Source organism: Schistocerca americana, chromosome 3, assembly GCF_021461395.2.
Source record: "Schistocerca americana isolate TAMUIC-IGC-003095 chromosome 3, iqSchAmer2.1, whole genome shotgun sequence".
NCBI lineage: Eukaryota > Metazoa > Arthropoda > Insecta > Orthoptera > Acrididae > Schistocerca > Schistocerca americana.
The window spans coordinates 673,536,676-673,551,133 of NC_060121.1; positions in this window are offsets into that span (position 1 = coordinate 673,536,676).

Below are 14,458 nucleotides of genomic sequence, written 5' to 3' on the forward strand. Positions count from 1 at the left end.
CAGCAACCACTTCAACGCGGTATGATTTGTCACTACCTGAAATCTTCTCCCATATAAATAACATTTAAAATATGTGACTCCATAGATTACGCTAAGCATCTCCCTCTCTGTTTTTGAGTAATTCCTCTGTGCTGCATTCAACTGCCTGGACGCATAGGCTACAGGATATTCTTCCCCATCAATTTCCTGACTAAGAACACACCCTAATGCCTCATTCGACGCATCGCATGCTAGTATAAACTGCTTTTCATAATCTGGAAACAAAAGAACCCGACTTGATGTTAATACTTCTTTCAGTTTATCAAATGTTTTCTGACACTCTTCTGTCCAGTGAAATTTCACACCCTTCCGTAACAGTCGCATCAACGGCTGTGCTTAATCTGCAAAACCCTTCACAAACTTTCGATAGAAATTGGAAATTCCGATGAATGACTGCACTTCCTTAAAAGTTTTCGGTTCCCAAAAATCCCTTACAGCCTGTACCAACCTCGGATCTGTTAGCACTCCGTCCCTAGTAGTAATATGACCCAAATATATTACTTCTTCTAGTGCGAAAACACTTCTCCAGGCTCAACGTCAAACGAGCTGCTCTTAACCACATAAAGACATCCCTTAACTGCTGTCTATGTTGCTCCATACTACTTGAAAACACTATAATGTCATCCAAAGAAACAAGACGCTGCCACGGTTTCAAACCCCTCAACACACTCTCTAGCAACCTCTGAAACGTTGCCGAAGCGATTTTCAAACCGAATATCATTCTGATGTACTGGTAATGTCATCCAGGAATAGAGAACGCAGTTTATGGACGATCCTCTGGAGCCACCTCTAAATCATGATAACCACTTGTCAAATCCATCGCAGAAATGTACTGGTACTAAGTGGTCCAAAGTCTCTGATATTATTGGAATGGGGTATGCGTCCATTACTGTCTTCTTATTGAGGTACTGGTAGTCACAACAGAACCTGTATTTCTTTGTTCCGTCCATCGATTTTTTAAGCACAACGACAATCCCCACTCCCCAGCAAGTATTACTATGCTCTATAATACCGTCCGCAAGCTGCTGATCCATGCACTCCTCTACAATCGGTGCAAATACCTCGGTGTTCTGTAAGGTTTACGGTAATCAGGTGCTTCATTCCCTGTTGGCAAATTTGCTACTATAACTCAAATTTTCAGCTACAGCACAAAAATTATCCACTTTCACGGGAACTACTCGCCCGTCGTTTCCCTCTTGTACCCGTAGAATACTTCGTTAACAAAACAACCAAATGGACCCAAACCTTCATTATCCTCCAATGGTTCAATAACACATGCTATACCTACAGGTAGATTCGATTCCACACTTACACAAAGTGAATTCCTGGCACCACCAGACACACACTCATGCGAATTAAGCCTTCATGTGAATGTACGCGGTTCAATTCGTTTGTTCATTACATTGCACACCCTCGCGACACCTCTGCATCAACAAAAGTTTCCGCTAGCTGAAATAACGTTCCACCAAGTTCCACAGTTCGTTGTCCAAGGTCAAATTTGGCATGGTGTTGATGCAAGAAATCTACTCCTAGTATCCTGTCGTAGCCCTCGCTTACCCATTGTACTAACTCCATCCATACATCAAGTCGGACTTTCCCTATGCGAAAGTCAACTATCACTGGCCCCAAAGGTATGACCTCCTTATCCCCCGACTCCACGCAACCTATAACGTGGTGGGTCTAACTTCCTGCATCCCATTAAACTCTTAGTAGCTATTGACATTTGCACCCCTGTGTCCAACAAAATCTTAAACGTTTTAGTTCCTATGGATCCTACCACTGAACATTCGACCTCTCCATGCGTATTTGTAGGACTGAGATTAAAAGGAGCTCCCTTAGGTGGGTCTTGGGTCACCTCCGTTGTTTAACGATTGTCCATCTCTACTAACTCCACTTCTCCATCCTCTGCTGATTTCCACCCCTTCCTCTATTCCTCAGTGACTGGGTACATTGCCTCTGAATATGTCCTGTATGACCACACCAACAACATTTTATACCTCCTGTAAACACTGTTTGTCTATCAAGTACCTCACTGCCACATCTATTTTCTCATATGGGATTGCCAGCTGAATGGCCAAATACAAATCTTTCGGTGTTCCTTCGCGCAATTTCCGCGACATATGTGCTGGTAATCCCCTCAAAAATCAAGTGTCCTTTGACCGGGCTCTGGGAACAGAACGCCATTCGCTTCTTCGCTTTGACCCAACTCGTAAGTGTACTCGTTAATTTCTCTTATTCTCCTCTCCCTAAAGTAAAGAGCCCTATTCTGTTTCTTGTACCTTTGTAAAGGCACCTCCTTCAGTAGGTTAAACTGTCTTGCCTTCCTTAAAGCCTCAGAACAACTTACATATGTCTACGCTTCACCCATGAATCTAATCTTGGCTACATGTAAGAACTGTTCATCAGACCAACCATTAATCACAGCCGAAGTTTCCAAGTCCTCCACAAACAAACGCACATCCTCAGATGCCTGGCCAGAAAGCGTAATAATCAAACTTGCGGCAGCTGGATCAATCTCCTGCTGCGACATCCAAGGCAGAAACGACTGATCCTATGTGGTTTCCCACTCACTTCTAGATGTTAATTCACTTCGCAACTGCGTATTGTCCGCTGTCAATTGTTCTATCTTTTCCATCAAAATCCGCACCGCTTCTGGTTCCGACACACCTTGCGTTCTTGACTCTGCCATTGTGTTGCTTTCGTCCCCAATTAGTGCCAAAACAAAACATTAAGTGCAAGAACAACCTTACTTCCTACAGCTCCGTATCATCACTCTCAGTATCATCATAAACCAATGCAAAAGTAGCTGGAACAGTCCTGGGGTATACTGCCGTTTCATAGTGTCCAATGGGCACAATATTTCGACGATCAGACATGTCGCCATCGTCAGGTGCGCTGATGAACTGAGCTCCTGAGGACGGGCGGCCGATTTAAATCCGCTTCCCCCGCGGGCCGTTCTCTTCGCCGTCCGCACCTGTGAGCCGGCGGTCGCGAAGACGTGTGAATCGGAATCTGTCGTAGCGTCGATGTGCTTGCTACGTCCGCCCGCCCTCAGGAGCTCAGTTCGTCAGCGCACCTAACGATGGCGACATGGCTGATCGCCGAAATTTGTGCCCGTAGGACACTATGAATCGGCAGTATACCTGTGGACTGTTCGAGCAACAAATACGTCGGGAGAAACTGAAGAATCACAATGCAAAAGCAATGAAATGCCGCCAAAAAAGGAAAATAAATCTTACTGACTCAAATACACTAACACTTACTTTGACAACAAAAAATACTATGCCCATGCAAAACATCTACAATGGCCTGCCATGAGCCATATTCAAAACACAAACAAAAAAAGGAAGAAAACATCCATCACTCAAAAAGAAAAATTGGTCAACACTCATTTTGTGACTGTAATGCAGGTGGTGGGCTCAAACGTCATACTGTACAGCTGACATCCGCTATCCTGACACCAATTGTAATGGCAACTTCTGACGCCGAAAGTAACAGCAACACCAAATGTAACGGGAAGAGGTAGAAGGCACCGTATTAAGACTCGACCGAGCTACTACAGATAAACTGAATGAGGTAGCACTGTTTCTAACAGATTGGCCTTGTATCTGACAGAGTTGAGGCTCCAGTTTATATCTGGGCATCCTAGTTGAGGTTCCTGTGGTTTTCCTAAATTCTTTCAGGCAAGTTCTTGCACAGTTCTTACTATAAGACCATGGTCGACTACCTGTCCCATCCTTGTCAAACTAGACCCGGAAGTATGAAAATCGTTATATGTATGAATTATATAATTTTTGCGGTTCCTTAACTGCAATACAAAGATATGTCCAACATGCTTCTAAAACAATCCATGGATGAATAAACTACAATAACTTACTTCATCATCGCTACTTACCCAGTGAGTTTGTTCCTAACACAATTCCTGTTGCCTACATTTCTTCCATATTTCCACAAGCGATTTAAGCTGTAACGGTGGTTTAATATAATCACACAGCTTTTATATGAGATTTTTATGTTTATTCCCCATAGTGTAAATGTTATAGAACTAAATAAAATTTTATCCTTCAAAATATCTGTTTCCAAATGATGTAGGCCACACAAATTGGACTCCTTATTATGGGAGGGTCTACCTAATATGATAGAAACTCCTTTCGCTGGTCAGGAGGCAAGCTTAGTTAAGTTGAAAATGAGCACCATTCAACGTCAATTGCTCAATAAAGAACTCATTTTTATGAGTATAAAAGCATACAAATACTCTACCCTTCATGTGTACTTCTCGTCTTACCGTAGTGCATCTGGATCATTCCTGGCCTCTTGTAATTCTCATACGTGGGCCATTTCCAAAGTTCTTCACACTGTAAGATAGAATCGAAGAAAATAATTTATTTTACAAAATACCTTTCCAAGCTTTCGAAATAACCTCCATTCAAGCTTATGACAGCTGTCCAACATTTTGGTAACTTCTGTATTCAGGATAGAGCACCTTCACTATTGAGCTGTCTGATTACTCGGGCCATCTAGCTGGAAACTTCAACAGTTGTAAGTTCTCCACGGACTTATTCCTTCAATTTGGGAAACAAAGTCTAGAGGGCTCATGTCAGGAATTTGTGGCGGGTGAGCAAGTATTGCCCATCCATATATTACGAGAGTTTCTCCCACTGGTAGGGCAATATACGGTCTTGCATTATCGTGCAAACTGAGGAAACCAGCCGCAAGCATTTCAGGCGTTCTTTGACGTGCTTTCGGGCGCAAAATGTTTCGCAGAAGTAGCTTATAGTACATGCCTGTTGCCCGTCCCGTTGGCCGTGCAGTCTAACGCACGGCTTTCCGGGCGGGAATGACCGCCTGGTGCCCAGCACGAATACGCCCGGAGGACTTGTGTCGAGGTCCGGTGAGCCGGCCAGTCTGTGGATGGTTTTTAGGCGGTTTTCCTTCTGCCACTGCCCCCGGTTAACATACAATACAATACATGCCTGTTACAGCCATCCCTTGGGGCATTGTATTCGTAGTGGTGATTCAATTCATGTCATACGCAAAGATCATCATCAGCTTCCCCTTTAGTAGTTGGCGACGGAATTTTTTCCATCGAGACGACAGAGACTTTTCTGGCTCAAATATCTCTTTTCCATGTCTCATCAAGTGCAACAGTCCGTTTCAGAAACAGTTCCCCTTCAGATGTATAGCTTTGAAACAATTCTTCTGCTATTCTTTTGCTGCCGACTGTCTGCTTTTCAGTCAGTTCATACGGAACCCATCTGCCAGAAACTTTTTTCATCTTTTTCTGTTATGATTCAGTGAACTGACGTGACAGATATTCTGGCCTCCAATGCCAATTCCTCACATGTTTTTGTCGATCCTCTATAGAAATATCTTTAACAATAACTTGAGAGTTATAGTCTGCTGCAGCTGGTGGCCATCCACTTCTTGGATGTCCCTCAGTGCTTACCCGACCTTCACGGAAACGACCAGATCACTGTAATACAGTGTAACGACCCACAACATTATTCCACACACTTCCCTCAAAGCGTTGTAAGCTCCTGTTGGGTTCTTTCCACGTAGGGATTCTTCGATTCTGGTGTAGAAACAGTGGTCGTTACGTGTGATCATACGTGATTCGGTTTTCCATTTTAAAACTAAATGACTCACGACACAGCCACGCGAACCAACAGACACATATACTACCATCACGCTTAAAAACTCGCTCATAAGTGACACGAATTTCATCTTGATCACGCTGCTGTAACAGTCGCGCGTGTTCAGGGTGCCGGGCTTTTGAAATGACTCTCCTATTTAAATTTTTTATAAATCATATACATATTACTTGTTTTAAAACTTCTTACGATTTACATCATTGCTGTAGAGTGTATAGATACAGAAAAATATCATTATTATCTCAGAGATATTTTAGCTGCTACCCTCTAAACACAAATGTGGGTCGCACCTTAAGCCATGTTACAGTAAAGTTTCTGAAGAGACAAGTAAATTACCTTACCAGTTTTAAATATGTTTTCGTGAGACACTAAGAAAAATAATAATCTTCTCTGCATAAGAAGATTTTGATTAATAAAATCTGACGTTATGTCAACAGTACTTAAAAATTTAGCTACTAGAATTATATCTACGGCAGTCCAAACTTTAAATATCATAGCCTTAAAGAGGAATGCCAGATATCAATGACAGCTAGATATACAAATTGGTACTTATACAAACAGGCAAGCGTAAATATGTTGCTACTGTACAGAGTGTTTGTTTAATAGTTCTAAACGAAAGAGAACAATGAATAGTTGCAAGCAAAACACACGCAAAAGTGATAATTCCCAAGTTTATCGCAGTACTGTCTCTTTCGAGGCGTTACAGAATTCAAAGTCTGTCTCTCCACGCCCTCGTTTTGTGCAGGGATGAACGGCCTGATAGGAAGTTCGGCACTGGCACTTCTCTGAGATACCCTGTCGCTACTAATTGAAACTTCTGGCTATTACAAGAAACAACTGAGAAGTTTCCTTGGCCCAGCGTCGTCTGCAGACGTCTGCTTATTATTCAGGGCAGTAAGCAAAACTAGCGCGAACAGCGCTCAGCACTTTACTCACTGCCGCCGGGAGACGAGTGGGCGGCGTCTCTTGTGCTCACCACGTGCCCGCGGTCTGCACAGCCTGTACCTGCGACGGTTAGTAATGGCCAAGTTCGCCCCTACATCATGAATGCGCAGAGCGTAAGTGACTGTCAGGTTTTGATCACTTGTGGACTGCAACAGTACCAGCAATTCGCTTGGGTCCTTTTGGGATGATATTAACTCAGTCAAACTGAACTGCTTCTTGTGTCTTTGAGATGTTCACTGGTAGCCATCATATGCCATCATATCTTTGGCAGTATGGAGTCTCTCCACAGATAAGTGAGATGTCGTTACTGACATGCTGAAACAGTTATGCCACAATATTACATAAGTGTCCTCACCTGCCGTATTCTTTTTTCCTCTCGGAAATACGAGTAGCGTTCAATAAGTAATGCAACACATTTTTTTCTGACAGCGGGATTGTTTCATTCAAGATTCCAATATACCTTACTATTCCTCACTCTTCTAGCTTCAAAACACTGTTTTTCAATATAATCTCCCTTCAATGCGACGACCATACGCCAGCTTACTGTGAGGGTCTGCATCCCGCATGTTGCCATTCTGCTGGTCGACACCGGAGCCAACGTCTTGCTGCATCAATAATCTCAACATCACCCATACACTGCTTACTGTGGAGCGCATCCTTCATTGGGCCTAACAGATGGAAGTCGGAATGTGCGAGATGGGGCTTTAGGGCGGATGAGGGAATACAGTCCATTGAAGGTTGTGAGCTCCTCTCGGGTGCGTAGACTTTTGTGAGGCGTTTTGTTGTTATGGAGAAGGAGAAGTTCGTTTCCATTTTTGTGGCAACGAATGCGCTGAACTCGTTTCTTCAATTTGCCGAGGGTAGCACAACACAGTTCATAGTTGATCGTTGTACCACAGATGATGACATCAAACAGAAGAACCCCTGCACAGTCCCAGAAGGCCGTCGCTATCACTTTACCGGAAGAAGGTAGGGCTTTTAAGTTTCTGTTCGGAGGAGAGTTGGTGTAGCGCCGCTCCATGGATTGCCATTTTGTTTCCGATTAGAAGTGATAAAGCCGTGTTTCATCGTCTGTGACAATTTTCTACAAAAAGTTGTCACGATTAGCCTCGTAACGCGAAAGCAATTCCACACATCTGATCTTTCGCTGCTCCTTATGGTCTTCCACTAGGCGGCAAGGAAAACGGCGGGCCCGCACCTTTGAGTACCCCCGCTGGTGGGCGAGTGTGTCAGCGCTACCAACAGAGACGTCCAGCCGAACAGCGAGTTTCCGCACGCTCCAACACTGCAGCAGTCACAGCCCTGTGTGGCCGGCCGGCACGCGGGAGATGGGACAGGTTTGCGCCTCGGCCAACGACGCGTGTCTTATCTCTCGGTAAACATATTAGCCTTTTGTACCAACGAAGTGCTTTCGTAGACTACGCCGTGTATTCGAAAAGACGTCTAAGGTGTAGCTGATTTCAATTTTACATTGATAAACTGCACGTAAATTACTTATCGATCATACAGTGAGTTTTGTTGACTAAATAATGTATTTCTTTGCCTGACAAGTCATTTTAATCGGCCGTAGGGTAATGGACTTAATTTGCATATGTTATTATATTGTATATGTACTGCTACTAATCGTTTAGAGTTCTGTGAAATATTAATGAAATCGGTATCAATTTTTCTTCTGTTTTGATTTTTTAAATTACGTTTTCTCTGCTGATGCTGCTGACCTTCAAAGGGAATGATTTTGTGTGAAGAGATAGAATGTAATGTATTACCAAGAAATTCTAATTTATTGTATAATGTTAATTCACGTACGTATATAATTTTTTGTAATTTTAGGAGCTTCGGCCCGTTAGGAAGATTAATATCTGTCCAAGATGTTACGAAGAGACAGGTGAGGAGAGACGGTGAGTTACGATGATTTGCAACTACGAGTTAAACTGAAAATTACTAGTGAAATGGATTGTCTGTTTCTGGCAGTGAGCACTCAATAGTCCGGTTTGACATGCTGCAAACAGTATTGGAATCTGTGAGAGGGTCGAGTTCCTCAACCATTTAAATCTGGTCAAGAAATCTTCAACAAAGGTTTCGTCGTTCTGGCGATGGCAAATGTTTCGTTATAGTTCACGAAACCATTCTACGTTGGCAGGTGCATATTCATCCTATCCAAACTCCACATGTAGCTGCTTCATCACATGTTTGTGTAAAATCGTTTTACACACAGGAAGTTATTTTTTATGGATACAGACAGCGTCATATTTTGGGTGAAGGTCTGCCATCCATATCAAGTAATTATGATGTCAACCCAGCGCATTCGGCACATCTGGATATGTGGACAGTATTCCTTATGGCATAATACCTGCCAATTATAATGTTGTCGTCCTAATGAAAAACAAGTGAAAGGATCGCAGATTGAAGGGTTTGGTGGTCTTAGATAGAAAAAGAACACATACTGTACATTGACAAGTGCCACCCAAAGGCAAGGAAAGGATGTTTGTGTTGTGCGACTTCAATGGCTGTCGAGGTTGAAAAGAGAGAGAGAGAGAGAGAGAGAGAGATAGGGAGAGAGAGAGTGTATGTATTTACCTCTAAATGGTGTATGTGTATATTAGTGTGTGTGGACTACTATGATCTGTTTAACATAGTAGAAATAAATGTGTATTTATGCATATGTGTCTGATTGATTGCCACCTTTTTTGTGTATAAACTGAATATGCTGTGTACACATCTGAGGCTGTGTGTGTATGACTGTATACATATTGCAAAGTTCAAGTTTTTCATCTGTTCGAAGTCATCAAAGACTTAATTTTGGTTAGTTTTCACATTCAGCCTGTAAACCAAAAACAACATTACAAGAGTCAAATTTCAAACAAAAGTTTCCATTACAACAACTACATATCTAATGACATTGTAAATTTCTCCATTGCAATAACGATGTTTCAAATGACATTGTAAAGAGTGTCCCACTGTAACAACTTCAAAGATTTTCATCAGAACATAGTGAATATAAATCTTGCTGCTGCATTTCTTACAACACAGATTATATTTTTTCTATTCTGCAAGTCGTTATTAAAATTAGTGTAAGAAAGTATCCTTGTAGGAATAAATGCCTAACAAAGAATGTTTCAGTATTTGTAGAGAACATACTCTACAAAAAATAATATTGTATTTGTATAGTGAGTACATGAAGGAATTTTTTTACCCTTCATCCCTTTTCTCATTTACAAAACACACCTTGAGTACTCATACCCAATTACATTGGCAGTTGTACTGTATATAAGTCATGCGATATTTCACATAGCTTTCATTAACCAATTGTTTTTGGTTTACAGGCTGAATGTGAAAACTAACCAAAATTAAGTCTTTGATGACTTCGAACAGATGAAAAACTTGAACTATGCAAATTTGTATACAGTCATACACACACAGCCTCAGATGTGTACACAGCATATTCAGTTTATACACAAAAAAGGTGGCAATCAAACCTCAAATGATTCTGAGTCATGCACTTATTTCTAAGTTTGAATCTAATTAAATATATTATGATTTGTAAGCACAATGTCAAATTAATGGACCTCCTCCTATCAAACTATACTGTGAGGGTTGTAAAAAGAGATAAATAAAATTATTTTCCATCTATAGGTCTTTCTTAAAAGAAAAAGTCATAATCTACACAAAGCGTTGTGGCACTTTAGATTAGCCAGTCAGAATGGATAGTAAGTATTTCCTTTTCAGTTACCTTACTCATTGAGATACAATAGCTGTACACATCTATAAATTCTTAAATCACAGGACGCGATTAGAAAAAAAATGAATGAATTTCGTAAGAAGATGTTGTTTACAACTTATGTTGTCATAAACTGTTATTCAGAATCGTAAAAAAATATTCTCTCTTTTTTCTCTCCCTACACTGTGCACACGTCAGTATTTCCCAAATAATTGTTTCTTATATGCGTTAAATGCACAGTGCATCACATTCAAACAGATGGATGCAACACAAAAATTTACGTATTACATGTGCAAATTCCACTTGTAGGGTTTTAATACATATGTGGGTAACAGTAGCTGTCTTTGGCACTGTGTGGACACATGAATTTAGACAGTTTTCTAAGTCATTCACATACATACTACGCTCATGCAGACAGCTTACAAACCCTTTGAATTCAGCTTTGACATATTGTTCCTAATGGCTCGGATTGTCTGTCGTAATCCATAATGCATTGTATAGATCACACAAATTCGTGGCACATGAATGATGTTAATAAACGGAAGAGTCTCCAGAGGTTACCTTGGTGTTGCGTCTTCCTACAATTCGATGATGCTTACCTTAAGGCGATAGATGTGGATGTCGATTGTAGTATGTGACAGGTGATACCCCTTCATCAACTGAACATCAATGAACTAGATTGTACAGCATACGGCACCCCACACAGTACCCACAAACCACACTTTGTTACCATGTTTAACATTCTCCATTTATATTGATACAGCTCAGTCACTATCGGTTTCTAACCCTGTAATTACACACTTTGATCCGCTGGCAGGCAGATTATATGTAGAGGCGAAGTACCCTGGGACCATAAGGCTTCAGATCGGTGGGCTGCGTGTCCTGTTCCGAAATATGAGGTTACCTGTCCATGTTCTGTGGTTCGATCAGTGGAAGCAGTGCAGACAAAAGGAGCTCAAACAGTCGTCTCCTGCTCCAACATATCAGTTAATGCTGATTTCTGCTTTACTGTGTCAGAGGGCTCTTGTCTGTGGAAAAAAATATTTGTGAAATTACACATATCCACAACGAACAACGAGAGAGAGGTGAATTAATACTTACATGCCAGTTTTCCTACCATGTTCTGCCCGGATGATGTCCGCTGCTGAGGCTACATGATGCTACACAGACTACAGTGTAAAGTACGAGAGTGACACTTGGCGAGCCTGGATGATCTGGCAACCATGCAGGCTGCACCAGCTTTCCAACAGGAGCCCAGATCTGCCGGGGGAGGGGGGAGTTGGCCGGAGGCAGGAAATCACACAAGCAACAGGATAACACCTCTCTGATCTTACAGCTGAAGGAATTGGCCTAGTGAGTGAAGAATGGCAGGGAAAGGAGGGGGAGGAGATGGAGAAGAGGGAGGAGTTGGGGCGACCATACATACAGTGCCGGGGTGCAGCGAAAATCTGACAAAATTATAGAGGGTGACAGGAGAAATATATTCCCAACACTAACGGATAATGAGACACTTTGGCGTGAGTGCAACTCTATGATGGAGAGAATAAACGAGTTAGAAGACTGATGACGGGAAAGTAGTAACAGAATTTGCAGTTGTATTTAAATTTGCAGTCACAGTGTTGATATTTAATGAAATCCAAATGATTTAGTATGTGGAGAAAAATAAACGATGACAGCGTTCCTGAGAGAGAGAGCCTGTGGCAGCAGGGATGAGCAAAGAGTAAAAGATAAGAATTTCGAGTTACTTTCCTTGTGATTTGTGCTACCATACGTAGCACTACGCTGAAGCCCGCGGCTCGTGGTCTTGCGGTAGCGTTCTCGCTTCTCGCGCATGGGGTCACGGGTTCGGTTTCCGGCGGGTTCAGGGATTTTCTCTGCCTCGAGATGACTGGGTGTTGTGTGTCTTTCATCATCATTTTCATCCTCATTCTCTCGCAAGTCGCCGTAGTGACGTTAAAGAACTTGTGGAGCGGCGGCCGAACCGCCCCACGAGGGGTCTCCCGGCCACCAATGCCATTCGCTCATTATTATTACTACGCTAAATTTCTGCACCTCTGGAACAGACTGGAATATTGTTTGGAATTGTATAGACGTGATGTGTGCACAACGTACTGGGTTATTACTGTAAAATTGCATAGCTTACGTCGTATTCTACTAAAGCGAAAATCTACGTTTATGTATTTGTTTTCCCAATTGTGGTTAAAATCGTGGACGACGGATAAAATTTGATTCACAGTAAGTATTACTGCACTATTTTTGCATTAGCTACTACCAAGACTTTACTATAGTGACCGTACTTTACTTGATAAGTGGATCACTTTGTTAAAGATAGTTCCTAATGGAATGTGATCTATTTCATGACTATGTTGACTGCAGTCGCAGAATATGTCAGACACTAACCAAACTGTGTACGCTTTCGCGCCTGTCAAGTGTCGCGTTACCAGCATACGTCGGTTTTCTGATTTTTTATCTGGCGTTTATTACGAAAGTTTGCTGATATTCGCGGGCCTGAATGGCCTGGCTTCTTGGGAGCAGCTCGTGGTTCGCGCCAGCGAAACACCGGGGAACTTTTCTAATAGGAGTCGATAAAAAAAGTTCTGGTAGCGTACGTGTAGTCGGCTAGCATTACAAGCAGACTCAGCCTGAATACAGAGTGCCACAACCAAATAGAGGTTTTGAAAGATCTGTAAAGTTTAGTCTCCACTACTGAAGGTGCTGGGATCTTGTTGTGGTTACATGGAGCACAGTAAATATCTTTACAGATTACCAACGACAGTCAATATACTGATCGCAAGCTGTATGCTGTTCCTTCTTTGTTATTGCCTTCTCTTTTTCATGTTAATAACCAACGATAGCAGAATATCGGGGAAAATGTCCTCTGTTATTCCCTAAACGTAAATAATTCATACATAAGCAGGAGCAAGTAATTCACTGTTTTCGTAACGCAATGGTCCCTAACATTTTAAAGTCGATATTAAAGTCATATGTTCATGAGAAATCCTTGAAAAAACAATTGATTCCTCCATGCCCGTATGTACTGGATCTCACTTCAAAACAGCTTAAGTGCTGTAATATTGGGTTGGTGCATAAGTTCGTAGCCTTTCCATAACTGTAATAAACACAACATATTCACATGACAGAGACTTTGGTCGCCAACAACATGTTCTCATTCACTATTTACAACAGTCTGCCAAGGCTGGGGCAACATTCGATTCCTCGTCTCTAGAACTCGAGTGGTTTTGAGGCGAAGAACTCGTCGAACTATGTTCAGGGCATATTTTCATCCGGAATCGAAGTGCCTTGAAGTTGTTCGATACAGAGCGGAAAACATGTAAATCTGGTGAACGAGGCGGATGCGGACAGACTTCCCAGCCCAGTCTCTTTGTAGTGGTTTTTGTCAGTCCAGCAGAATGCGAGCGGACGTTATCGTAAAATAAAATCACTTCATGCAGGTCGCTGTTCTTGGATCGCATATGCAAAACGTCCAGTTGCTGACAATAAATGTCAGCAGCAATGTTTACCCCACGGGGAAGCAATTCGTAGTTCATCGTCGTTGCTGTTCTAACAGATGCGTAACATTATGTTTTGTGGATGCGGGTTAGGTATTTGTGCGGTGAGTTATTGCTTTATTTGTGCTCAACCATTCCCTTCTTTTCATTACGTTAGGATAAGCACACTGTTTCTCGTCACTAGTTATGGTACAGGGCAGGAATGGTCTGTATTGATAACGAGACAATTGTTGTTGATAAAGCGGAGATTTGCGTATGGCCACCCGCTGATTTTTATGATTTTGGCTTAGAGCATGAAGTACCCCTACTACCGACTTTTGAAACTTCCCCATGGTATGCAAATGTCGCACTGTGGTGGAATGATTGCAGTTCATCACATTTACCTCTCCTCGAGTACACTGGCGTGGATCATTGTCGATTAATGCGTTTAAATGATCTCCATCAAATTCTGAAAGTGTTGCTGAACACGTATAGTAACTAATATCAAAATGATCCTTCTTAAAAGGAGAAAACAATTTTCTTGCCGTGTTCTGTCCAACGGCATTAGTCCATACAAAGCGAAAATGATCCTGGCTGCCTCCGCGGCTGTCGCCCCT